At 36.1% G+C, this 27,809-nt stretch overlaps 1 pseudogene; it reads left to right on the top strand.

Moving 5' to 3' along the window:
• Nucleotides 1-27,460, top strand: LOC108712375 (annotated as a pseudogene).
• The last annotated feature ends 349 nt before the right edge of the window (nucleotides 27,461-27,809 follow it).

Raw genomic sequence — 27,809 nt, 5'->3', positions numbered from 1 at the left:
ATGAAACAAATGGCAGCTATTAGCTCAAAGGAGATTGGAATTTTAGTGTCATATTTTTATGTTATTGGAATAGTCTTTTCTGCGGGTTTGTTTTTGACGATGTATCAGCTATTCTGGACAATAAAGATTTACACCCATCAACTCCCTTAAAAAATACTTTTTCAAAATGACTTCTGGGGAACGCCCATGTCTGAGGTAACATTTTCCTTGTGTGTATTAAAAAGAAAGCTGAGAAAAATTGCTCATTGTGCATATATGCAGCACAGCATGACTGCCCACACCCGGAGCTCCTGGTTTCCCCCAAATGGAGTGCAGGCTCTATTGATGGACTTTGGTCTTTTTTTCAACCTAACTTAACTATGCAACTATAACTATTCTTATTCAAACCAAATAGACTGCTCCAAGCTCACCCTACTATTGGTTGTTCCAATCCCTCCTTGTTCGGTGCTCAGTCCGCAGCGTCCCCACCGCTTAGTGTCAATTCAAGGCCAAAAGAATGGACAGCACTCAGTTCAAGGAGGTAGCAAGTTTATTGCAGGCTCCTACAAGGATCAGGGAATGATTTTGTGGGAAGGAGTATGATGAAACATGACTGACCATGACCAAGTTTGGTTGGGGCATTGTTTTTTTAATACTTTGATTTGAAAACTATGATAGGACAAGGAGATTGCATTACTCAAATGAATAATGATAACTGAATGGAAATTACCCACAGCTGTTTCTAGATCAACTCTGTGCAACCTAAATGTAATTACATTAAGAAGTTTTCTTTACTAGAAAAAAAATATATATATTTTTTTCATGTAATCTTGTTTTTCATAATCTTGCAGGAGAGAAGCCATAAATCATATCGTCCCCTTACAGTTCTGACATTTCGTTTGAACTATTTGTTCAGTGTCTTATCATTTTCTCAACGTGGTTCTACATGCTGTTGTATGAGTAGTTTTTCTCAAAGTCTGCAGACTTTACATGAACACCAAAATCTTCAAAGTGTTCTGGCCGCTTTGCTGTTTGCTGTGCATCCTATACATACTGAGGCAGTAAGCATGTTGTTTTTCAGAATTGATTATGAATACTTTATTAATAACATTTGCTGCTTTGTATTTTCCTGAACCAACTTGCTCTCCATTCGTTATCGTATGTGCCATTTTTACAGAAAGGTATAAAAAAGGCTTCTTTTAAAGGAGACATATAGGATAAATGGGAAATCCCTAATTTTCTAGGCAAAAATGTATACTATATGGTGCTGGTTTTACTTTGGACTAAAAATAACATCATCTTTAATAAATAGACCCTTTATTGGAGCTCCCCAAAGATGCTTTCTGGTCCGTGTCAGAGTTTCATATGAGGGATGGGCGTGTCCTAACGGTCCCTGCCAGAAGCACAGTAGGAGGGGGATAGCCAATCACAGCCCTGCAGTCACACAAGCAAAGTCAAGCTTCAGTTCCCTATCAGGTCAGCCTAGCTGAGTTCCTATCCTACAGTGCCTTGAACTGAGTGCTGCCAGCTCCCCTGCACAGCCTGGTAAGGGAGGCAGCAGGAAGTGGAACAGTTCGGTGGGATTAGTAGGATTTTTGCAGAAATGTTTAGTAAAGTTCACAACTTTTTGAAAAACATTCCTTCTATATCTAAAACATTAAAATGCACTGGTGCATTCATGTTTTTTTTTTTACAAAAAATGTCTCCTTTAAGACTGCAAATTTGTGATACAGGTATGGGACTTGTTATCCAGAATTCTCAGGACCTGGAGATTTCCGGATAATGGATCTTTCATTAATTTGAATCTTCATACCTTAAGTCTACTAGAAAATTATATAAATATTAAATAAACCCAATAGGCTGGTTCTGCCTTCAATAAGGATTAATTATATCTTCGTTTGGATCAAGTACAAGGTATTATTTTATTATTACAAAGAAAAGGAAAATAATTTTTAAACATTTGGATTATATGATTATAAAGGAGTCTATGGGAAACAGCCTTTCCGTAATTCAGAGCTTTCTGGATAACGAGTTACTGGATAACGGATCCCATACCTGTACTGATAATCTTTTCCTATTGCTATTTCTGAACTTTTATTTCAGAATCCTACTGAATTAGAGCACCCACCAGCCCTGAAAAGATTATTGCAGGCTGTAATCCATGCAGGTGGATGGAAGGGGGATAGGAAGTGCAGAAGATTGTGTGATTTTTTTTAATAACTGCAGATTTTTTTTAAATTAACGTATATTGCAGATAGGTTACTTTTTCAGCAGTGGATTTGATAGTGAGATTTTATTTTTTAATTAGCTTCTCCTTTAAAGGTGAACAACCCCTTTCAATGCTAAGCCATAGTTTGTTAACGCTGCTTTCCTCCTTTCAGCAACTATACGCCCCATCATCTGCTACCAGAGATGTAGTTTGTGTAGGTTTAGTATTTAGGGTCCATATTAAAGTGACATAGCCCGCTATAATTCTACTACCCATATGTTGTACAGTGCTGCAAAATATGTTGGTGCTATATAATGTATGTGTTAGTAATCATCATAATACTTATATAAAAGTTTCAGGAATGCTGCATTCACTCGAGTACAGATAACCACCACATGAGGGCACCAGAACCCCATATTGCAGTGATCTTTTTCCTACTAGTCTCAGTCTATTTTATTTTGAATATTATATTTTAAAAAGAAAAGTTTCTTTTTTATTTTTTACCTCCTAAAATAAATGTAAAAAGAAATTCATTATTATACCAATATGAATTACTGCATTGCATTTTACTGGTTTATTCTTTATTCTGCTATTTGAATGCATAATAATACTTTTCTGGAAAACTGCCCTGCTTCTCATATATATTTTCTTACTGAAACTTTGTGAAAATCATTTTATTTTTTTTGTTGGTTTTCCCATCTTACCCCCCAACCCAAGACAGTTACAGTTACTTTGTTTTAAAATTATGGTGAGAGCAAGCTATTCCGTTGTGCATGTCACAGCTTGAACAATATGTCCTTTGCTCATAGCACCACTCGTATTTAAAAAAATATGTTATTAATTTATTCTCATGAAGGCCAGGTCAGTGTAAGCAATGCCAACTTCTGTTCATAGCAATGCCTAGTTTTTTAACAAGCAACTTTATCTGCAGATAACAGGTATATTTCACAGATATTTGTAACAAGATTTCCACTGTTAAGAGAAAAAAAAATCAAATAAAATCTCAAGTGTGTGAAAGTGCTAATTGTGCACGCTGAATTTTTCTACCCCTATAAATATAGATGCAAGTAGGTTAAATACTGAGGAAATGAACATATGTGCAACATTTACTACTTTGTAATGCTAATGGCTCTATACACTGTACATGTGTACAACCCTTCAGTAAATTGGTCAGGGCCCTCCTTTGCTGATAAAATGATTACTGCTATAGGAAAATATTGTAGTATCTGTTATTTAGCTGTAGTTTTAAGAACATATAGAACAGCAAATACATTCACTCTCTAGGAGAGCAAATAACCATTCTACTCAGTTGTAAACCTAACTGACCTGAGTGTATGCCCCTCCCTGACCTCCAGGACAGCCCCCACAGTTTAGGAACAACAGTATGTCATTTATTTGGCCCATCAACTGGGAAATGTAGGTAGCACTGTTCTATATGTACTGTGTACAAATATATTAATAATTATTATAATAACTAATAATAATATATTAAATTATTGGGTTTTTTTATCTTGCCTTCACAGGTTACAGGGGTTGTTGGAAGAGCTGAGCTTCTCTCCTCTATTTTCCTGTTGGCTGCATTTTTGTCTTACACAAAATCAAAAGGGCCTGGCAACTCTATAGGTAATTTTTTTTCTATTATATTTCTGTAAGCACAGTGCTATAGCAGTATTACGCTACCATGTTCAGTATGAATACAATTTTTTTTTATTAAAATGCTGTTTTGATATTGTTCAGATAAATACTTAATGATGCCCTCTTGGTTTTGACCAGTTATTGGAGAAGGAAAAGATACTCTTTTCTAAACACTGGTAACACTGAGGAGGAAAGGGCTTACTATATAGGGCTTCATTTCTCTACTTAACCTAAGGAGAGATCCACTGACTAAATAGTAGACTATTTGGTCATCCACACAGATGGGTATTTTTCTTTGTTGGAAGAAAGTAAAAGCCCATTTTCAGGTTCTCAAAACCATTCTCAAATTCACTTTCATTAAAAAATCTATACCATTTTTATTAAAAAAAAAAAAAAAACTTGCGCACTACAGCTAAACAGTCTGCTCTGAGTTCTGAATGGGAGGTGAGATTGTGGATTTTTTTCATGTGTTTATTTCTCATTAATCCTAAACTCCAAATGATTGTGTTTTTAATATAAATAGTTAAGTTTGGATACTATAAATTATCTTTTATTTTTGCCTTTAGATCCCCTTTAACTGCAGCTTCTCTAAAATTTTCAGTTGTTCAGTGCCCCAGTCCACATGCTGGTCCCCAAGGTGCCCTTCATGCCCATAGTCTAGTCTATTGTTATACTACTGAATTAAGTGTGGGCATGAATTGCCACCTTAAAGGTGAAGAAAAGTCTTCTTACATTTAGGGATGCCAAATGTTAGACACCCCCAAGTGATATACTATATAGTATATACTTACCTGAAACCCCGGGCCGGTGCTCCTATCAGGCGAAAACTGCACCGGCCCGGGGTTCTTCCAGCGAGCACCACGGAACGATCCTCTTCCGGTTTCTTCTTTCTTCATATTTCCCGGGGCAGATGCATGCGCAGTAGAACGAAATAGCCGGCTTTTTAGTTAACATTCTGCTTTTTGCTCTACTGCGCATGCGCAGCCGCGAGAAGAAAGAAGAAGCCATAAGAGGATTGCTTCATGGTGCTCGCTGGATGAACCCCAGGTCAGTGCCGTTTTCTGCTGGTAGGAGCACCGGCCTGGGGTTTCAGGTAAGTCAATACAATCACTTGGGGTTGCCTAACATTTGGCACCGCCAAGTGGAAGAAGACTTTCCTTCTCCTTTAAAGTGGTAATGATTTGTAACTGTACAACTAGTTTTATTTGGCTGCAAGGGTCAGTAGGGCTCAAATTTGCCCATGGGCAGTATCCCATAGCAACAAATGATTGGCCCGCTGCTGGTTAAGCAATGAATGTAAGCATTTGATTGGTTGCCATGGGTTACTGCCCAGGTACCAATTTGCTCAGTGTTTAAAAATAAGTCAATGTCTTTTTAATAATTTGTAGCATCCCTTTAAACTGTTGTATTGCTACTTGTGTCCCACTTAAGATAGTGGAGCTGTATTACACAGTGCTTCATCTCTACTGACGTACGTGCGGCAATGGAGAAATCTGCATGTCTGCAGATGCACCTAAATCTGCCCTGTGTGTGTGTTGAAGGACCCAAGCCAAACCTGTTAGTGCTTTTGCAGATACAGGGTGGAAGGTAGCTGATCATGTTACCATATTTTTGGCAGCAGAGAAACAGCACCAAAGGTCAACATGATAGAAGCATAAATATCTCTTGGTTAATGAGAGTAATGCCCCTGGCAACATAATAGTATTTTTCTTAACTAGAGAGAGGCAGAATGAATACAATAAATTGAGCATACAGCTTCAGAATACAAAAGAACAAATGGCAAGCGCAATAGCGTAGGTTACAAAAACATTTAACAAATGTTATTCATTAAAATACTACCCACAAATGTGATTTTAAGATCATATCATGCAAATAGCCTTTTCCCTAGTATACAGGAAACACGCTGCTGGATCAGGTTACATTGCATGTTATCAGAATTTATTTTCAGTACTGAAAATGTAGCCAATATGTAAGCATTTCTCCTCCACTGTGCACCTGTATTTTTCAGCTCCTGCAGTCCCTTCAATTGCTTCAGAATATCTACATTGTACAGAAAGTTCATTTTAAGGTTAACTGTCCATTTAAGGAGCAATTCTGTGTATCAAGGGCTTCTGTATTCTCGTACCAACGATTTATTTTGATAAAACTTTTTTTGTTGTAAGGCTATAGTAAAATGGAGTGGCACAATTAATCAAACTGATAGCTTTACTCCCATTAATACTCCTAATGAGAGCTATATTCCTCAGGGGGTGAGCCATCGCTACAGTGTGGAGGCAGGATGTTGTGCAACTATATAACTATGTAATGCACAATATTTGGGCGCCAGTGGTTCTTGCAGACCCAGCAGGGTAAGAGAGAGTATATAGCTTGTATGGAGGTACACCCAGCTTTCAGCCTTTTCCCTAAGTGGAGCAAACTCTGACACTTAGGCCATACTTATGGGCAATAAGTACCCTGGATCCTAATCCTACTCTACTCAGCACTCCTCGGTGGAGCCTCAGCTGCTCAGCTAATAGCCTAACTAGCTATCACTCCTAGACTGACCTATTAAAGTAAGCAACCTATAACTGGCTAGCCCTGACCGGTCTAGATTCCACTTCTCCCTTGCCTGCTCGGACAAAATGGACCCTGAGCATGTGTGTTCAGCTTTTATATTAGAACACAGTGCCACTTAGTGGCTGAACTTGGGATAATTAAGGGTCATACTTTGACCCAGCAAATGGAGTCTAGCTCCTTTATAACTAAGGGGACCCTAAGTGACCAAATTATAAAAAAAGCAATATAAATGGGTAATACATGTATTAGTTTACTACATTGTAATTAGTGAACAATTCTGTAAGGGATTTTAAATAGGCCTTACAAGCTTCTTTTTCTATTTTCTAGTTTGGACCCTAATTGCAGTTGCAGTTTCTCTTGTTGCTGTTGCCACACTCTGCAAAGAGCAGGGAATTACTGTTGTGGGGATTTGCTGTGTCTATGAAGGCTTCATTGCTCAAGGGGTAAGTTTGGAAGGCTTGGTTTATTATTTTCTGTGAAAAAAGAGAGCGATACAGAATGAGCTCCATCAAAGAGCATTCTGGACATAGTGTTTGTTTAGAGCAGGCTTTTTTAATAGCTTTAGGAGCAAGTGACATTTTTAAAGTATATTTTTATCTATTGTGACACAGTGACTAAAAAATATAGGTAAGATATGCACTTAACAAGGGCCATATTCAGTAAGTTTTGGCAAGCTAGTGCAGGTGCTGAAATTACTTAGTTTCCACCTAGAAAAACTGGGAGTGGTTATAGGTGAGCTCTCTGCCTACGAAACAGGAGAAAATGTTTGGGCCATGCAACTGAGAAATGCTCAGGGGAAAACTTGTGTGCATTCATATTGATATCAGTTGATAAACATTTAAGTGTCCGACTCTGTGTCAAAAGCAGGTATACTGTCAGCTAGCAAACCAGTCTGTTTTGATGTCAGAAGAGTGATCTTTCATTTCACGATTTTATCGAGTCTTTTCCTGAACAAGAAATTTTTGTTAAAATGTATTTATAGATATGGGGGAAAAGTCAGTGGGAATTAGGTGAGAGTGGCTTTCAGAAAATAGTGAGAACATTTCGGATTTTGATAAATAGCCCCTTACATTCAGCACAGCCACTCCCAATTAAACAACAAGCACCCCATTATGCTAATCCACCCTGAACGCCACCCATTTCCTGGTAAAGCCAACCCTTTTTGTGCTCCATGAATTAGGAATGTCCCATGGAATCCAGGAAATACCTAACAATTGCAGGTCAGGTGATTAGGGGAGCAATTTTGTTTTGTTGCCTAACCTATTCCTATCCCAAGGTAAACAGCAGATTAAAAAATATATTTCTTTAGACAAGCTTGGCTTTTAACATGTATTGTTTTTCTTTTGGCATTCCAGTATACTCCCCAGTGCTTTAGGATACAACAAAACTGATTCTGATGGGCAAAGGCAGCATTCCATACTCCATGCTTCAGACTTTGCTCAAGCTTATTGTTTTGATGTTCAGCACTCTTCTGCTTGTTGTTGTACGGGTTCAGGTCATCCAGTCTCAGCTTCTAGTCTTTACAAGGTAAGATAACATTCCTGAAGAACATGCATGACCCAGGAAATGTTAGTACGGGTGAAAGGTACAAGGGGGAATAAATATGGAGAAACGAGGTATATTTTTAGGTGTCCTTGGGATAGAGGTGGTATGGATGCCTGTAGGATGATATTAAATTGCCAAGGCATGCGTTTTATATATCGAAAAGAGGAAGATACTGGTGAAAACAAAACACTGTTCAGTAGTGATGGGCGAATTTGCGCCGTTTCGCTTCGCCGGAAAATTCCCGAATTTCGCGCGAAATTCGTGAAACGGCGAAAAATTTGCGAAACGGCGCCGGCGTCTCGTTTTTGACACCGGCGTCCGTTTTTTCGAAAAAAAATTTTTTGCCGCCGGCGAATTTTTTCCGCGAATTTTCGCGGCCGTTTCGCGAATTTATTCGCTGGCGGCGAATCGCGCAAATTCGCCGCAAATTCGCCCATCACTATCTATTATAATATTGGCTTTGCAAGCTACTTCTAACTTTGCCATAAAGTATTTGCATGATGCTTTTACATTACCTGTCTGATCCCCCATGTTAGTGTATGAGGTGGCTGCCATATTTGTGCAGCAGGAGTCCGTTAGCATTAGAAACTGTAACTAACAGGCTGAGATTATATACAAAAACAAACCTCACAGCAAAAAACATGACCTATAGGTAACATTTAATGTACATTCATATGCTAAAATTCATTTTTTTGTGTCAGTATCACTTTAACAACCATACAAGCCTCCAAATGTATTTTGTACTTAATAAATAATCCAGTCTATACAGTTTTTTCAAAATAAAATATCTATACAAAATTTGAAAAAACACAATTTACATTTTTAATGTAAAATGTTTATGCTTTATTTACATTGATAATCATGCTTATATAGGTTAAAGGTGTATGCTCTCCCCGGAGCTCTGATAAAAACCTTAAGGAAGCCTATCATTTTTCATTATTATTTTTTTTTTTTAACATGATTAGGTTGATAATCCAGCAGCAGTAAGCACAACACCAGCAAAACAGTTAACATTTAAATACTTGCTTCCTGTCAATGCCTGGCTTCTCTTAAATCCCTCAGAACTGTGCTGTGATTGGACGATGGGAACAATCCCTTTGATAGAATTGATTTCGGATATCCGCAACTTGGCCACACTACTGTTCTATTTTCTTCTGGGTTACCTTATAGTTTTTAGTGTACGATATTCTGGAAATTCTTCAATAACTGTGCTCATGGTAAGTTAATATTCTTATTATATAGTTTGCACTGCTGTTACAAATGAACGGTACAACCTCCTTATCTTAATAAGGATTTAAAGCTCCTACAGTACTTGAAGATATACAGACAAATACAATTAAAGTTATTACGGCCTTTAATGATGTCTATACATGATTTTCATGGATGTCATAAAGGTTTTGGCCCTTTAGTAATCTCTTAATTGTATTTATTAGCCTATAAATAATTTTATAAATTGCTACCTGGTAAGTAGTGGCAGTAGATGGGGATTGCCTTTCTCTTCATAAAAACATATATTACCATCTTCCCCATGATGCTTGGCTGATGTGAAATATTCCTTGATTAACATCTCAGTTTTTATCTGTATGGTACAAGGGTCTGCAGAGTATAGGCCATCCCAGCTTAGAGGTACACGCAACAAAAGTTAAAGTGTATCACTGAGACAAACATGATAGTCTTCAGGAAATCGGAGTTGGCAGTCTGATTTTAATTGACATCTTTTGGAGGTGCTCCCTTTGCCCTGAAATGAAAATCACAAAAAAATACACACATATCTATATCTATATATATATATATATATATATATATATATATATATATATATATATATATATATATATATATATATATTACATTTTTGTTTTTATGATTCCCCTTTAACTTCAACCTTTATCACTAGTTTTACCTTGCTCTGCCTGGGGCATACAGTTGCCAGGTTTATACTCAACCATTTTAAATCCTCTTGTTTTTAAGTAATTTGACCATCTCCCAGTATTTACAAGCCTTCTGGATTCTTTGGTACTTCTGTCAGTTTCCACACGATTACTATTTTAAAACTCTGTAATCAGTTGTACTTTCTCTAAAGTTGTTTTCGTACTCCGCACGTAGCTAATGTACTGATCTTTGCCTTGATAACTACAAAAACCATCTCTTTGCTTCTTTGTGTTGTGACCTTGAGTATTTGCAGTTCTGGCAATTAGTTCTCAATACCTTGTTTTAGTTTATTTAAAAAAAAGACTGACTTATTCAGGAATATTCCCTGAATGTCCTATTAATAAAATTGATATAACTTAAAGTGGACCTGTCACCCAGACACAAATCTGTATAATAAAAGTCCTTTTCAAATTAAACATGAAATCCAATTTCTATTTTTTATTAAAGCATTCATAGCTGTTGTAAACTCATTTAAAAATCTCAGCTGTCAATCAAATATTGTCTGCCCCTCCTCTATGTCCTGGGCATAGAGGCAGGGCAGACATTACTTTAACTTTCCATTCAGCACTTAGATGTTACCACTCTCCACACATTCCCCTGTTCTCTTTACCATTTAATTATGTAGCCAGGACATGGGAATGGACATCGGGTCACCCATTCTGGTGCACAAACAAGATTCTGAGACGATGCAAGGCTTGCCTTAATAACAGTGTCCACAACATGGCTGCTGCCTGCTTGCTATAATTATGAATTCCCAGATTAAAGGAAACAAGATCCAAATAATTTATACAGTGTAATTAAAGTTAATTTTGGGTGATGGGTCCCCTTTAATTATAAAAAGATACCAGACAATCATAACTATTACATTTGAAATTGTTAAAGCAAAACTGAATCTTAACTAAAGAAGTAGGGTAGAAATGTTGTACATTACGTTTTGGGCTTTTGTATCAGCCCAAGGCAACCACAGCCTTTTGCAGTAAAGATCTGTGCCTCTAAAGATGCCCCAATAGCTGCCCATCGTATTTTCTCTGATTCACTGCACATACTCTGTGCTGTTGTCACTTACTGAGCTTAGGGACCCACTCACAATATACAGTACACATAGAATAGAAATGTCACAATATAAGGCTGATTAGTAATGAATACAGATAATTACTACATGGCAGCACATAAACCAGTGCAACTAACATCAGAATTTAATAATCAGCCTTGTATCATCATATAAGGCCAACCTAATTTTCTGCTTTATAATTAGCGACTACTCCTAAGCTTATCTTCTCAACAGCTGCTCAGAGCCCACTGAGTATGTGAGTGTCACAGACACTTTCCAAGTTGGTGACCCCCTTGTGACAAGTTTGAAGTCCTGGATCATTGCTGCTATAGACAAGCAAGAATTTTAGGCTGGTGCAATAAGATCAGTATATAAAACATGGCATTTTAGCCATTTTTAATTTTTAGGGTTTAGTTCTCCTTTAAGCCAAACATACAGTGCTTCACAGACCTCCAGTTTTTAAATGTTGCAAAAAAGCTTGTGTGAATTAAGTCTCTACTTGAACTCAAATGCATGCTAGGATATTTTTATAATATGTTGTTGATTCACAAGTTGACAAGTTTATTCTTTCCAAAGTTCACACAGCCCAAATGCCTGCAGTTCATTGGAAATTAAACTGTCTGCAATGTACTGTATTAGACTATAAAGAGTGTAGGTATTGCACAAGCCATACATGCTCAACTGCCTTGGCATGTATACCACCTTTTGGTGCAGCTTCAACAGTCCATCCAGTGATCATAGTCCATCTGCCTAAAAATTCTACAATACAACTTGTCAGCTTTTACATGGTGAATTGCCTTTTTCCTGAATAAGCAAACCCAAACTTATCTTATTGGTCAATTGTTTTATCTGCCTTTATTATTTAATAGTGGATCTATACATCAAGGTTCCCCTGCATCTGCATGCTCTTGGGTCAATGGCCTGTGCAATAGCAACCAGTAATTAAGCATATATATATATTTTTTAAATATTTTAAAAGTCCTGATTTGTCTGTTTTGTATATTTTATTTAAAACTGTGGTACTGTATTTCGCGAATGAACTATATTTCCTACAACTTTATATTATTTTTATATTTTTATCTGCGTGTTTTAGGCACTTTGTTTGATAATACTGCCTTTCATCCCTGCATCAAACCTTTTTTTTCCTGTGGGATTTGTAGTTGCAGAGCGAGTTTTGTATGTCCCTAGTATGGGATTCTGCATGCTTGTAGCACATGGCTGGAAGAAATTATCAAGCAACGGGTGAGTGTCACGTGATCTTTAAAATGTGTGATATTTGTTAATGTTAATTATTCGGTACTTTTGTTAAACCGGTGTCTATGCAAATCAAGTTGATGAGTTTTGAAGGAACTTGAGCAAAGCTTCCCACAGTCTAATACCCTGTATATAACAATCACATAATTACTTACACTTTACTAATGGAATTAGAATAGTAAAGCATATCTTACTTCTTATTTGTCATTGCTATATTTGAAGCAAAACTTAATTTTATTTCATAAACATTTAATTATGAAAAGTTTTGAAAATTTGAATTTCAAATTCGAATTTTCAATTCGACCCTTGATAAATCTGGCCCTTAGTGCTTATTGAAAGGATTTTTTTTCCCTTCTGTACTCCTGGAAGTTTTATCGAACCTTTTTAAGATCTGTTTAAAAGGGGATTTACACAGGGAAGGTGCCCTTTTTGTACAGTTTTAACAGAAGAATATTTTTCAACCGCAAGCCTCTCCTTGTCTTCATATTAAGCAGACTTGATAACATTCTGCATGTCCATTAGTAGAAGAGACAGTGTAATTACCAATCAAAAGAGCAATTTATGCGGAGGATTTAACGGTCACTAGGTGAAGAGGCTAAAATGTCTCAGTAGGCAAGCTTTATGCTTCCCAGACCAGCTGGCTTATACAGTCAAATAAATTGGATTTGTGAAGTTGCTCATAAGGACATTTTATTCTTAATTAATATAAATAAGTTATCTTAATTCATTTTGTATGAATGACCCAATATTATTTCCTGTCTGGTTTGTATCAGACCCTCTTGGATTCCTTGGACATATTTCCTATTTTCATTTAAATTTGCAAGCATTTGCAGTATATTTAAAAGTAAAAGGGTCAAATATCTCAGTATCTTATCCTGCGAGCTGTGCACAAAACATTTTCAAATACCAGCAAAACAATTATAACTTACAGAATGATTTGAAAAATTACATTTGATAAATAGAATGAGGACAGACTGAGGATCCTGCTCAGCTAGGCTCCTGTGGACATGCCTCGTGCCCACCTGATATTTGACTAGTTACTGACTTTCTCTACCTTCTTTTAAATTCCTTTATTTTATACAATTGGTTTCCAATCCTTTACTTATGCATACATTTAAAGGAAAGGTACCACCAAAAAAATTGCATGTTTTGTTGCCTCACAACCTGGAATTAAAATGGATTTTTTGAGAGTTTGCACCATTTCATGTACAGAACATGCCTACAACTTTGAAGATGTTTTTTTTTATTATTATTATTGGGAAGCAAACAACAAATAGGACACAATAACAGAAATCTTCAGCGTGCATAACTGTTCACCCCCCCCATCAAAAGTCAGTACTTTGTAGAGCCACCTTTTGCGGCAATTACAGCTGCAAGTCGCTTTGGACAAGTTTCTATGAGCTTGTCACATCTCGGCACTGGGATTTTTGCCCATTCCTCGAGGCAAAACTGCTCCAGCTCCTTCATGTTGAATGGTTTTCCCTTGTGAACAGCAATCTTGAAGTCATAGTCAATTGGATTGAGGTCTGGACTTTGACTAGGCCATTCCAACACATTTAAATGTTTCCCCTTAAACCACTCAAGTGTTGCTTTAGCAGTATGCTTCGGGTGATTGTCCTGCTGGAAGGTGAACCTCCGTCCCAGTCTCAAATCACAGGCAGACTGACGCAGGTTTTGCTCAAGAATATCCCTGTATTTAGCACCATCCATCTTTCCCTCGACTCGGACCAGTTTCCCAGTCCCTGCTGCTTAAAAACATCCCCACTGCATGATACTGCCACCACCATGTTTCACTCTGGCGATGGTGTTCTTGGGGTCATGGGATGTGTGGTTTGCGCCAGACATAGCATTTTCCTTGGTGGCCAAAAAGATAAATTTTAGTCTCATCTGACGAGAGCACCTTCCTCCATACATTTGGGGGGTCGTCCACATGCCTTTTGGCAAGCTCAAAATGTGCCTTCTTATTTTTAACTTTAAGTAATGTATTTTTTCTGGCCACTCTTCCATAAAGCCCAGCTCTATGGAGTGTACAGTTTATTGTGTGACTCCAGTCTCTGCTGTGAAACTCTGCAACTCCTTCAGGGTTACATTTAGTCTCTGTGCTGCCTCTCTGATTAATGCCCTCCTTGCCCGGTCTGTGAGTTTTGGAGGGCGGCCCTTTCTTGGCAGGTTTGTTGTGGTACCATGTTGCAGCCTATGGAGCTTTTCAGAAAAGTTGTGTTTATACTGACAAATCATGTGACACTTAGGGGCAGATTTATCAAGGTTCCAATTTCAAAGTACAAAAATATCGAATTCAAAGTTTTTTCACCGAATTTGGCAATCCTACGATCGAATAAAAATCGTTCAATCGAAGGATTAAATCATTTGATTCGAACGATTTTAGCATACGATCGAAGGATTTTTATTCGATGTGTAAAGACTTAAAAGTTTGTAGAAGGTCCCCATAGGCTAACATAGCAATTCGGCAGGTTTAATTTGGCGAAGTATTGAAGGCAAAGTTTTTTGTACTTCGATTATCGAATGGTCAATTATCGAACGATTTTTACTTCGAAACGAAGTCGAAGCAAATTCGAAGTCGTAGTATCCTATTCTATGTAAATCTGCCCCTTAGGGTTTTTTTTTATCTAAATCCAAATTTATCTAAATATTTTCTGAAAAAAACTCATTTTTATTAAATTATTTATTAATACATTTTCCTGAAAAAAATTTTTGCAGGGAAAAATCTGGAAAAATAGTGAGAAATACGATTTTCACGATTTTTTTTAATTTTTCATCAGATTTTCACGTTTTTTAAAGATCTTTCACCCAAAAACTTCGGGGTATTACCAAAAACCCAGCTCATATCAAAAAAATCAACTTCTCCCATTGAATTATATTCAACCTTGACAGGTCTGAGATGCCGGATTTTCAGATTCTGACTTTTCCATCCTCTGGGTTTAATAAATTACAAAAAATTTGTGATTTTTTTTTTTTAAAGTCAGATTTTAATAAAAAAAAAAAAAATCACAAATTTTTCGTGATTTTTGCATTCAGAGTTTAGTAAATAATCCCCTTAGATTGTACACAGGTGGACTTCATTTCACTTATTATGTAACTTTTGAAGGTAATTGGTTGCACCAGGATTTTTCAGGGGCTTCATGGCAAGGGGGGTGAATGCATATGCACATACCAATTTTCAGTGTTTTATTTTTTTTTTATATATATATATATTTCTCATTTTACTTCACCAACTTAGACTATGTTGTGCAGATCCATCACATAAAATAAGATTAAGAAACATTTAAATTACAGGTTGAAATGTAACAAAATAGGTAAAAAGCCAAGGGGGTGAATACTTTTGCAAGGCAGTGTAACCGATTATTTATATAAACATGAAAAAAAACTATAAACTCATTTATATAAAAATATAAGCTCATTTATATAAACTATAGTTGTTTTTCTGAAGCAAACACACCTGTTTTGCCAGTGCAGGGCAGAAGTACATTATATTGTTATTCCTTTACAACACTTTCATTTTTTTAGTGTTACTGTCCCTTTAATGCATATTTTTGTTTTTGTAGCATCAAAGTAAAATTGAGTTGGACCAACATGCTCCAGAGTAAAAGACAATAAAACTGAATGTTGCCCATTGAATCATTTTATCCTCTGCTTAATAATAATAATAATAATAATAATAATAATAATAATAATAATAATGGCGTAAGATATATATATATATATATATATATATATATATATATATATATATATATATATATATATATATATATATAGCCCTTGTGTTGCCCCAGATTGTAGAATCTATGAACTTAGTATAAAGGGACCAAAGTGTCCCAGCTCAAAGATTCTACAACTGGCAGCACTTACATGTCTGGGAACTCAGAGCAGCTTTAATATTGTTCCTTTGCCCCAAGGCAACAAGCAAAGTTGAGAACAAGTGGCCCCTGTCACTAATTTCTTATTTATTCCTCTTACAGGAGCTGTGTGGTACCTTGTTTGTGACCCTTTGTATACATTTTATTGTTTGGAATATGCCACTATATATTGACCCATGGTAATCAATAACATTTTTTCTTTACCTGCAAATCGGGGAGATAATCAGTAACTATGGGTTACTGGCGAGGTGCAAATTTTCCTAGTGTTGATAAATGAGCCCCACCATTTTTTTAAAGCCCATTGACTTACTTCTTATTACACAACTGCTTGCAGATGTTTCTTGTTCCCACTACATTGATTTTTTTCTTAGTCTGTATGTATCTTGAAATTTAAAAAATTCATTTTGGCCAGTCTGTATTTACAAAATAAAGAGACATAGCATTTTTTTAACTGGCCAAGTAGTGTTCATCTGTTTGTGTGTTTTGTATTAAAAAATAAATGTACTTCTATATTTCTTCAATTTTTTTTTTTTACAGCAGATTGAGGAAGCTTTCTTGGAAATTTTTGGCTTTGGTGCTGTTTACTCATGCCATTTAAACATTTAACAAGAATTGGGATTATAAATCTGAATATACTCTGTTCATGTCTGCTTTAAAGGTGGAGTATCAGTGCTGCTTACATTTTAACTGCCGCATTGAAGCATGTACACACAAACACACACACACACACTGCTCACATTTTAACTGCTGACCAAACAAAACACAGCATGCCCGGGTGCAGGTAAAATATGTACAAAATAACAAAAAAGTACCGCACTCAATAGTATGTTTATGTGTGTATTAGGTGGTTCACCTTTGCATTAACTTTAATATGTTATAGTATGGACAATTCTAAGCAACTTTTCAATTGGTCCTCATTATTTATTTTTTATAGTTTTTAACTTTGCCTTCTTCTTCTGACCCTTTCCAAATTTCAAACGGGGGTCACTAACCCCATCTAAAAACAAATGCTTTTTAAGGCTACAATTGTATTGTTATTGCTACTTTTATTACTCCCCTTTCTATTCATGCCCTCTCCTATTCATATTCATGTCTCTTATTCAAATCAGTGCATGGTTGCTAGGGTAATTTGGACCCTAGCAACCAGATGGCTGAAATTGCAAACTGGAGAGCTGCTGAATAAAAAGCGAAATGGCTCAAAAACCACAAATTTCAAAAAATGAAAACCAATTGCAAATTGTCTCAGAATATCACTCTCTACATCATACTAAAGGTTAACACAAAGGTGAACAACCCCTAAAGGAACAGTAACAGCAGAAAAAAAGTTTTTTGAAGTAATGAAAATATAATGTACTGTTGTGCTGCACTGTTAAAACTGAAATGTTCACTTCAGAAACTCTACAATAGTTTTTGGTGTTACTGTTCCTTTTAAGAACTATTTAATAATTTTCAGAGGCTCAAAAATGACTGCACAACTTATTAGTTTCAGTGGGAAGTGTGCTGCCAGTGGCAGCCTCTGTCTAACATGTGCAATATTTGTTCTTGAGTGATCACTGTGAAAGTCAGTCTGGTGCCCTGTGAGAAAAGGGGGCCAGGCTGCCGTGAAAGGGAAAGGATTAGAGTCACTGACATACGGATTTGGACTTTGGTGCCGTGAAAGGGAAAGGATTAGAGTCACTGACATACGGATTTGGACTTTGGTCAATCATAAGGAACCATGCTACTACCGTATATACTCGAGTATAAGTCGACCCGAGTATAAGCTGAGGTACCTAATTTTACCTACGTAAACTGGGAAAACTTATTGACTCGAGTATAAGCCTATACATAACTACAGCCCTGTCTCCCAGCAGCGCACATTCCGCCAAATCCACCCCCCCAGCGATCAACCGGACTTTGCAAAGTTGATGGTGACAGAGAATTGCCAAACGGATTACTGTGTGCATTGTCCCAAGGTCCCACGACCATGTGCAGAGGGTGCTGTGTGATATTGTAGCCAAGGAAATTCGGTCAACCGCACACGAACACCACCGTTCCTGTAATAATCACCTGGTGCACAACGATAGAGGCATCGGCCACCTAGGTATTTTGTGTCATTTTTGCATCTATTCACTTTTGCACAGCAATGGACTTAATAGGATGGGACTTTTTTACACTTATGAAGGAGTGTTTGGACCGCAAGTGGCTACATGAATTTTTATAAATTGTTTCTTACATTTTCAATTATTGTTTAATTGCAGTTTATATGTAAATCATTGCACCATGCACTGCTAATTTTATTGATTGATTGCCTTTATAAACTTGTCTGTATCACATCTGTACTATGCTTGACAAAGGGGCGTGACCCCGAAACGTTGCACCTGCACTGCATTAAAAAATTGCAAGGGCTTGCCCTGCAGCCTAAAATCCTGTGTGCCGGCAAAATTCTTTTCTATGCTGTGTGATATTGCCATTACTGTTAATCCTTCATATAACCAACAAAGGGCGCTGTGTGATATTGCCATTACTGTTATACCTTCATATAACCAACAGAGGGTGCTGTGTGATATTGCCATTACTGTTATTCCTTCATATAACCAACAGATGGCGCTGTGTGATATTGCAGTCACTGTTATTCTTTCATATAACCAACAGATGGCGCTGTGTGATATTGCAGTCACTGTTATTCTGTCATATAACCAACAGAGGGCACTGTGTGATATTGCAGTCTCTCCCCAAGCGAACTGTTGGTATAGGAATGATTAAAAGTGACTGCAATCTCAGCTACTGCCCGCTAACTCGAGTATAAGCCGAGATAGACTTTTTCAGCACATTTTGGATGCTGAAAAACTCGGCTTATACTCGAGTATATACGGTACTTATGGCAACCCTGGTTTTGATTGCCATAGTTCTTCCTGAATGAACCATGATGGTCAAAAGCTGGTGTGTGTGGTCTGGCCTGTATTTATACTATAAAGTTAAGTTGTATTTTTCTTTAATATTAATTCACTTCTAATTAGTACAGAACAGTTTTCTGCTTTCTAAAAATATGCAGTGTATTAAAATTAAACATTTGTAAATTGTCCTAGAGTTGCTTCATTTCCCTTAATAAGCTTTCTCATCTGTATCTGTTTAATAAATTAGCTAGTTAAGAAGTAACAATTTTGAAAGTTTGAATTTTGTCCATAAAGCAAGATTTTACTACAATACCAGAGAAAACAACCAGAATAAAACATTTGATTATACATCCCCTTTTAAGCACAAAAGTCACTTTGATTTTTTTCCATTTCATAAATTGTATTCTAGTGTTTGTTGTATAGTGTCTGTACTTGGAATTTGGAAAAATGTATAAATTCCAAATATTAAAAAATTACTCTGCGATACCTTACAATCAGTTGAGGTTTCAAGTACAAACTTGTTGATAGTGTGCCTTAATTTGTTTTAATTATAAACTAACAGTTTGCTCTGTACTTAAAGAGGTTGTTCACGTGTGAGTTAACTTTTGCTATGATGGGTTTTTTTTTTCATTTTTACTTGTTTTTTTTTTGCTTACTTGGCTTTTTATTCAGCAGCTCTCAAGTTTGTTTAAGCAGACTGGTTGCTAGAGTCCAAATGACCCTAGCAACCAGGCATTGATTTGAATAAGAGACTGGAATATGAATAGGAGAGGGCCTGAATAGAAAGACGAGTAATAAAGTAGCAATAACAATACATGTGTAACCTTACAGTGCATTTGTTTTTTAGATGGGGACAGTGACCCCCATTTGAAAGCCGAAAAGAGTGAAGAAGAAGGCAAATTATTCAAAGATCATAACTTAATATCAGGAACACATGCATCTATGTACAAAACAGGTGAGTGTTCCAGAATGAGTAACCACTTATTATTCAAAAAAGTGATAAATATCCTTTTTTGAATAATATGTACAAAAAGAACGTCTTTTAATTTTCCATCCATAGTTGAATAATACATACAAGAAGAACTATTTTGATGGAAGTATTCCATGGATTCTCATATTTAAGAGAGAACAGATATAGCGGTACTTATTTTCCTCCAACTTCCTTCTAGAAGTCCAACCATACCTTAGAACTTGTTTTTTGTCCCTAAATGTCTTTTTTGGCGCATGGGCCATTTTGTGTGCTACTACTCAAGGAAAAGTTCTGCACGTAGCAGTGACCATTGGATATCGACAGAAAAACCAATATCACTGCTACATGTGCTTCACATTTAGTAGCATTAACAGCAGTGACTGGTTGGCAGGAATGTTTTGACTTTAACTGCTTTTTTTTTTTTTCTTCTTCAATTTTTTTTTTTAAATGTAATTTAATCCTATCTTATTATGGAGAGAACACAATGTGTGCACATTACGCTAAGGAACATATTTATTAAAGCACTGCGCATCTTGATAGCGCTATATAAATACATGATGATGATGATGATGATGCTGTGTAAAAACAGCAAGATTATGAACTGTAAATGAAAAACATGTAAACAAATGTATGCTGTTTTTTTACACGGTGAAGCTTGGCAATGTGTAATGTATTATCCCACTGTTTTTTACATAGTATAATAAATGTGCCCCTTACAGTACAATTTCAAATGTGGATAGCATATAGCTAGTGATGAATTTATTCGCCGGGTGCAATTTGCGGCGAATTTGCGTGTTTCGCCACCGGCAAATTCCCAAAATGCAGCGAAAATCCCCCCGCGTCAAAGTTTTTTGACTTTAATGCTTGTCAGATGTTGCCGGCATCGGAATTGTTTCGCAAATTTTTCGGCTGTTTCACGAATTTCAATGGGAATTCGCCCATAACTACATATAGCCTTTGAAAAGTGCTATGTACAGTAATTGCAATCTGTGGGCTTTATTCTTGGAATCACTTCAACATACTTGTGAGATTATGAACTGTAAATGAAATCTGCTTTCTGCACTGAATCCAAGATAAACAATCTCTCTAAATTGTTGCCAATTTATTTCATTGAGTCTTGAAGTTGCTTTTGAAGTAATGAGACCAACATGATGCATTTTCTGGTTTTATATAAACATCCTAAATTCTTTTATCTTGTGTATTAAAATGGCATGTCTCTTTTGTGTCAAAATTGCTTCCTATGATTTCCCTTTTCTGTCAGATAACTAATTTGCTATCTTCACTGATTGTGTTGCTTTTGATCCAAGTTTAGTTTTTAGACTTTCATGGATATTCAACTTGAACTATTTGCCATCTGTTGCTACTTAATCATATCTCTCTTTATCATTATGTAAGTTTCTGAAGTCACAAATGTGGCCCATAATTTACTTAACATTTTATATATAAAAGATCATGTGTGAGATGGAAATGCTGTTGGAAATGTTAAATTTAATTTAAACAGTATATTTTGCCTCCAGTAAAGGTAGAACACACTGTTTTTTTTACGTTACATACAAGGTTATTTATATTAGTAAGGACCAACACTTCATACTTCAATTTAATTTAATCTCACCATATTATTCTGAGTTGTAAACGAAAAGTAAATTTATGCAAAATAGCAGATTTTGCCCTGTTGGGTGCAAGAAATGACAAAAAAATACATATTTTCTAATTATAACGACAGGCAAAAATATGTTCAGCAAAAGCCTACCCTCCCCAGAGCCCATCCCACCGATGGTCAGTACAAGTTAAAAAAAAACATTGGTGGCCAGTCTCCCCCCCCCCAAGTTTAAAAAACATTGGTGGCCAGGGCCCCCAGTGCAAGTTAAAAAAGACATTGTAGGCCAGAGCCCACTACACATTCAAAAAGACATTTTAGTGATAAGCCGTCTGTTGTGTCTATACATTTTGTATTACATTAAACATATTTATTATAAAACATATACATTATATGTTACATATACATTTTTATTAAGGAAATGTAATACTATATTTAGTCTAATGACATTCTCTTAGCTTATTATGAATTTGTTGTAGTCAAATGTGAATGATAACTTGTAAAGAGTTCAGCATTCCATAGGCCAAACTCTAATATCAAGCTAAACAGTGCATGCTGTGTACCGTATATACTCGAGTATAAGCCGAGTTTTTCAGCATCCAAAATGTGCTGAAAAAGTCTACCTCAGCTTATACTCGGGTCAGCGGGCAGTAGCTGAGATTGCAGTCACTTTTAATCATTCCTATACCAACAGTTCACTTGGGGAGAGACTGCAATATCCCACAATGCCCTCTGTTGGTTATATGAAAGAATAACAGTGCGCCCTCTGTTGGTTATATGAAAGAATAACAGTGACTGCAATATCACACAGCGCCATCTGTTGGTTATATGAAAGAATAACAGTGCGCCCTCTGTTGGTTATATGAAAGAATAACAGTGACTGCAATATCACACAGCGCCATCTGTTGGTTATATGAAAGAATAACAGTGACTGCAATATCACACAGTGCCCTCTGTTGGATATTGGTCAATAAGTTTTCCCAGTTTTCGTAGGTAAAATTAGGTACTTCGGCTTATAATCGGGTTGGCTTATACTCGAGTATATACGGTGATCTGCACCTTTTTGTTTTCTCCCATTATTCAGATGATATTGGTGCCCACATGAATGTAGGAAGAACATATAAAAATTTGAACTGAAGCAAAGAAGCAGAGGAGTCGTATTTGATTGCTAAAAAACTAATGCCACATGTAAATAATATATTATACTAGATGTAAATAAATGGTCTGAGCCAATACCATTACAATTTTTGCAGATAACATAACAGAAAATGACAAATTTATATTAATATTGAAATCTACCAGCTATCTTTACCTTTCCTTACTCTTTTCCCCTAAGGGACACAGTGCAGCAGATAGCACTGTTCATGTCTATACCCTTTCTGAGGCTATTTAAACAAGGATAATATTAAGACTATTTATGAACTAGATTGATGAACTTAGAAAATCAATGGACACTATACAATATATGATTAGATAGCATTGCTCTACTTGATTTACTAGATATAAAACATACTAATTATTTAAGGCTTTATTTCATATACCAGCACTTGCATTATAGTTCTGTATAGAAAGCCTCTATTTAGACATAAAATATAGCAGCTCCCTTTTATACACATTAATACAAATATGCAGTTGAAGCTGAAATACAGAGAGAAGTTAGCCATCCCAGGTCACACCAGAGTTCAAAAAGGGGCAGGCAAAATGCATATGTTATTGCTGTTCTTTGCTCAGAACCTTCTGAGACTCTATCACACATACAAGTACAGAGCACTGCAAGACTAAGTGCATTAACAGTTTCTATCAATGAGCTTTATCATGTAGAAGTAAATTCAAAACAGCTAAAACATAAAAAAATTATGAATATGTTTTTTGCTAACCTTATGAAAAAAAAAGAATAGCTTTCCATTCAGTGCTTTTTCCCCATTTAAATATCAATGCAAAATTACTTGGATATCTAAAATATAGTTTGTTTTACTTTCATAACATAAATATCAGAATTAGAAATGTATACTTTTTTTCCCCAACAGGTCATACCAGGAAAGAAATGTGCAGCACGAGTGGCTCCTAATCACCTCAATGTATATATAAATCTTGCAAACTTAATACGTGCAAATGAGTCCCGGCTGGAAGAAGCGGATCAGTTATACAAACAGTAATAAGCATGAGACCAGATTTCAAACAAGCTTATATAACCAGGTGAGATGTTTTATGTCTTCACAAGATTATTTTATTGCATATTTTAGACTTATTATAGATAGACCCTTTTTATCAAGAGGTGATAATGTGATTACAGTGATCTAAAGCCCAGCACAGTTTTGTACCATGCACATTTAAACTTTATCAAAAAAATATTATTTTATGGCAGGGGAGAACTACTGTTAAAAATGAACAAGCCACTAGAAGCCAAGGAGGCCTACGACAAAGCTTTAGAGCTGGATAGGATGAATGCAGATTTGTGGTACAACCTTGCTATTGTTTACATTCAATTGAAAGATCCATCAGAAGCCTTAAATAATTTTAACCAAGCTCTGGAGTTAAGTCCCCGGCACAAACTTGCCCTGTTCAACTATGCTTTGCTTATGCAAGAGTCAGGTCTGTTACTATTTGGCATTATTACTTGTTACTGTTACTCTTTTGTTCAATTCTTTTGTGTCAGCTGTCTTGCAAATATTCAGCTTTAATGAATCTTTTAGGTTTTGCTGCAGCCCAGTCCTTTTATTCATTTCCTTTTAGTCATCCACTAACTAATCCTCCTAGCCTTAGCACTAATTCTGCAGCCAAGTCTGTCACATATTTACTGCTTCTACATTTAACAGTGGCTGGGGAATCACTGCTTACAATGTACAGTAGTATCCTTTAGAAAAATACATTTATGGCTTTGAATTAATGGACACAGCTTAACATAGCTTTGTTTATCTAGTATTATGGTATTGGATTGCTCTGTAATATCCAATCGGTTATGCAATAAAAATTAATATCTTAAAAAACATAAAGATCATTTATAAATTATATTTTGTAATACTATTGTCTACATAATACTAAAAGTTAACCGTCAGGTGAAGTACCACATATATCCTTATTTATTGTGATTAATGCTAACACTTTCCTTTGCATACAAGGATTGTAAAGTAAAACAGGTGTAAAATAAACCTGATGAAAAAACGTATTCCCTGTGCAGGGTATTTCAATTATTCAAGGTAACATCTGGTTATGTAAAAAGAATCACACATTTGATTAATTTCAAATGTCCAGAAGTAGAAATTATGGAAGATTTTCAAATTAGTTTTTTTAAAACCCATATTTAACAGCCTGACGTAAAAGTTAGATGATAGCCTAAAAATGCACGCATATATATTGTATATGCAGCCAGCTATGGGCTGGTCTTAATACAAGTTTATTTCATTTTAAAGAGGATTATTTGCATATCTCTGTGTTTGTGTGTGTGTGTGTGTGTGTGTGTGTCTTTTAAACAAATCTAAATTAATTTTTTTTCTCTTACATAATAATCATACCTGTTGATCCCTTACAAATAGTTATTTTACAAGTAACCTGGCAAGTCTATATTGCTTATAGATATCTACAAAGTAGTTGAAAAGTATATTTTGTAAATGCCACTATAGTCCATAAGTGTCAATTGTATGTGCTTAGCTTGTATTAGGTTTGTGTTTTGTTGACAGAAGGAGTCCACATTCTATTTAAACTTCTGTGACACTTTTGCAAATCTTAAACCTGGAGGAGCTTCTGTACATTTTTGTGTTTTCTTAATGTACACCAGTGCAACTCACCAGTAAATATAGTTGAAAAATGCAGAAGTATGCTCGCTGTGTGTGGACTAGATGGCATAAGCTGCTACCAGTTGTGAACCTGTACCTTAGTTGGGTTTATTCTTGGTTTTGCTGTTGATCTAGCTATACCCTCTTATTTGTAGGCAGTGCAAGACTTCGCCCTGAGGCTAAAAGAAGACTTTTAACCTACGTAGAAGAAGAGCCCCATGATGCAAATGGCTACTTTAATTTGTGAATGCTCGCAATGGATGAAAAAAAAAGATTTCGAAGCAGAAGTATGGATGAAGAAAGCAATACATTTGCACCACAGTTTCAGAAGTGCTCTTCAAACTTGCCCTGCTTTACACCCAGACATCAAGGGGCCAATTCACTAAATTCGAGTGAAGGATTCGAAGTAAAAAAACTTCGAATTTCGAAGTATTTTTTGGGCTACTTCGACCATCGAATGGGCTACTTCGACCTTCGACTACGACTTCGAATCAAAGGATTCAAACTAAAAATCGTTCGACTATTTGACCATTCGATAGTCGAAGTACTGTCTCTTTAAAAAAAACTTCGACCCCCTACTTCGGCAGCTAAAAGCTACCAAAGTCAATGTTAGCCTATGGGGAAGGTCCCCATAGGCTTTCCTAAGTTTTTTTGATTGAAGGATATTCCTTCGATCGTTGGATTAAAATCCTTCAAATCGTTCGATTCGAAGGATTTAATCGTTCGATTCAAAGGATTTAATCGTTCGATCAAAGGAATAATCCTTCGATCGTACGATCGCAGTATCTGCGCTAAATCCTTCGACTTTGATATTCGAAGTCGAAGGATTTTAATTCCTAGTCGAATATCGAGGGTTAATTAACCCTCGATATTCGACCCTTAGTGAATCAGCCCCCAAGAGAACTGGAGGCCCTTCTGGTGCTAGATGAGCTCCTGCACTACTATCCAGACCACACGAAGGGACTGATACTGAAAGGTGACATTCTTATGAAGCAAAGGAAGGACATTAAAGCTGCCAAAAAATGCTTTGAAAAAATATTAGAAATTGATCCTAATAATGTTCAAGGGAAGCATAATCTTTGTGTGGTTTATTATGAGGAAAGAGATTTAATAAAAGCTGAAAAGTGCCTTGTAGAAACATTGGCTTTAGCACCACATGAGGAGTATGTTCAACGCCACTTAAATATTGTCCGTGGGAAAATAATGGCCCTAAATACTGCTGGGCAGTCTGTTCCTACAAAACAGGGTGCTCTGACATTTCCAGAACAAGAAAAAAAAACAAGCCGAGGAAAAGGGTAAAAAAAAACTCCAATAAAAAAACTAGAGGATGAAAAATATGTACCAAAAGTGAATTCTCCATCAAGAAGCAAAACAGGGCATGTGAAATCAAAACCCCAAGAAGAAAAAAATATTGACAAAGAAGGGCAAAAAAAGTCTACAAAAGAAATCAAAGACATTGAAAATAAAAGAGTAGCTGCTTTGTAGAGATTGGAGGAGATTGAACGTATGTTATGCAGAGAATAATTTGTGCAAGACCATTCAGACTTAATGGGCTGGGGACGTTAGGCACTTTTAAGATATCATGGCCATTAGGGGACTGTGTACATCTGGATTTTATACATGAAAATAAATTGAGCGAAGTAAAGTAACTGCTTTGCCATGCCTTCTCTGTAAAGACTCCGTTTTATACTATTGAACATGAACAGACCTTGCACTTGTGTTTACTATTCAACATGAATTCATTCTCATTTTTGATACAGTATATCATTGAAAAACACTATTTTTCTTTATCCTGTGTTAAAGCTGGCCACTTGAAATCAGAACCCGAAAAACCTTTCAACTGAGTACTGTTTTGTGAAGTGTTCTTTAGGTTTTGACTTGTTAACTGGGCACATGCGTAAAAATAAATCTGCAAGAGCTGGAAAGTGACAGCAGATGTATAAGCTACAACTTATTATTTATTTATTTATTTGAGCATAAGTAAGATAAGAACATTTGATGAAGACTAAAGCACTTCCGCATCTTGATCATTGCCTGTGGAATGGTGCATAAAGTAAATAAATGGATCACAGAAAACATTATTGCGTTGTAAGTGCCTAGGAAAGCTCTATGTATTATTCTAGGGCTCATTTATAACTCCTAAATGGAAACTGAACAGTGACAGAAAGGAGAAATGTATATTTTAGTTTAAGTTAATCTTGTTCACTAAAGAGTAATTGGATTATTGGAGAAATGCATAACATGCCATGGCAAATGCCATTCAGTTTTCACTGCAACTGAACCTTAAAGTTGTTTAACGTGTGTTTATGCTTCATAGTTTTCAAAATCAGAAATATCTGTTGTAAAGGTGTCAGTCTGGTGTCGATCGAGATATATGAACATACAATATTTATTCAGTTTAAATACCAACAAAATATACACTTCACCTCTGAATACATTTCCAGGTACATTGTTACTTGACAGGAATATATTGTCAATTGTAATAGCAAGATACACTCATTACAGATATGCAATGAGGCTATGACCACAAAATACATATAGACAAATACAAGAG

Source organism: Xenopus laevis, chromosome 3S, assembly GCF_017654675.1.
Source record: "Xenopus laevis strain J_2021 chromosome 3S, Xenopus_laevis_v10.1, whole genome shotgun sequence".
In the NCBI taxonomy this organism is placed as follows: Eukaryota; Metazoa; Chordata; class Amphibia; order Anura; family Pipidae; genus Xenopus; species Xenopus laevis.
This window is presented reverse-complemented; position numbering and strand designations above follow the sequence as displayed.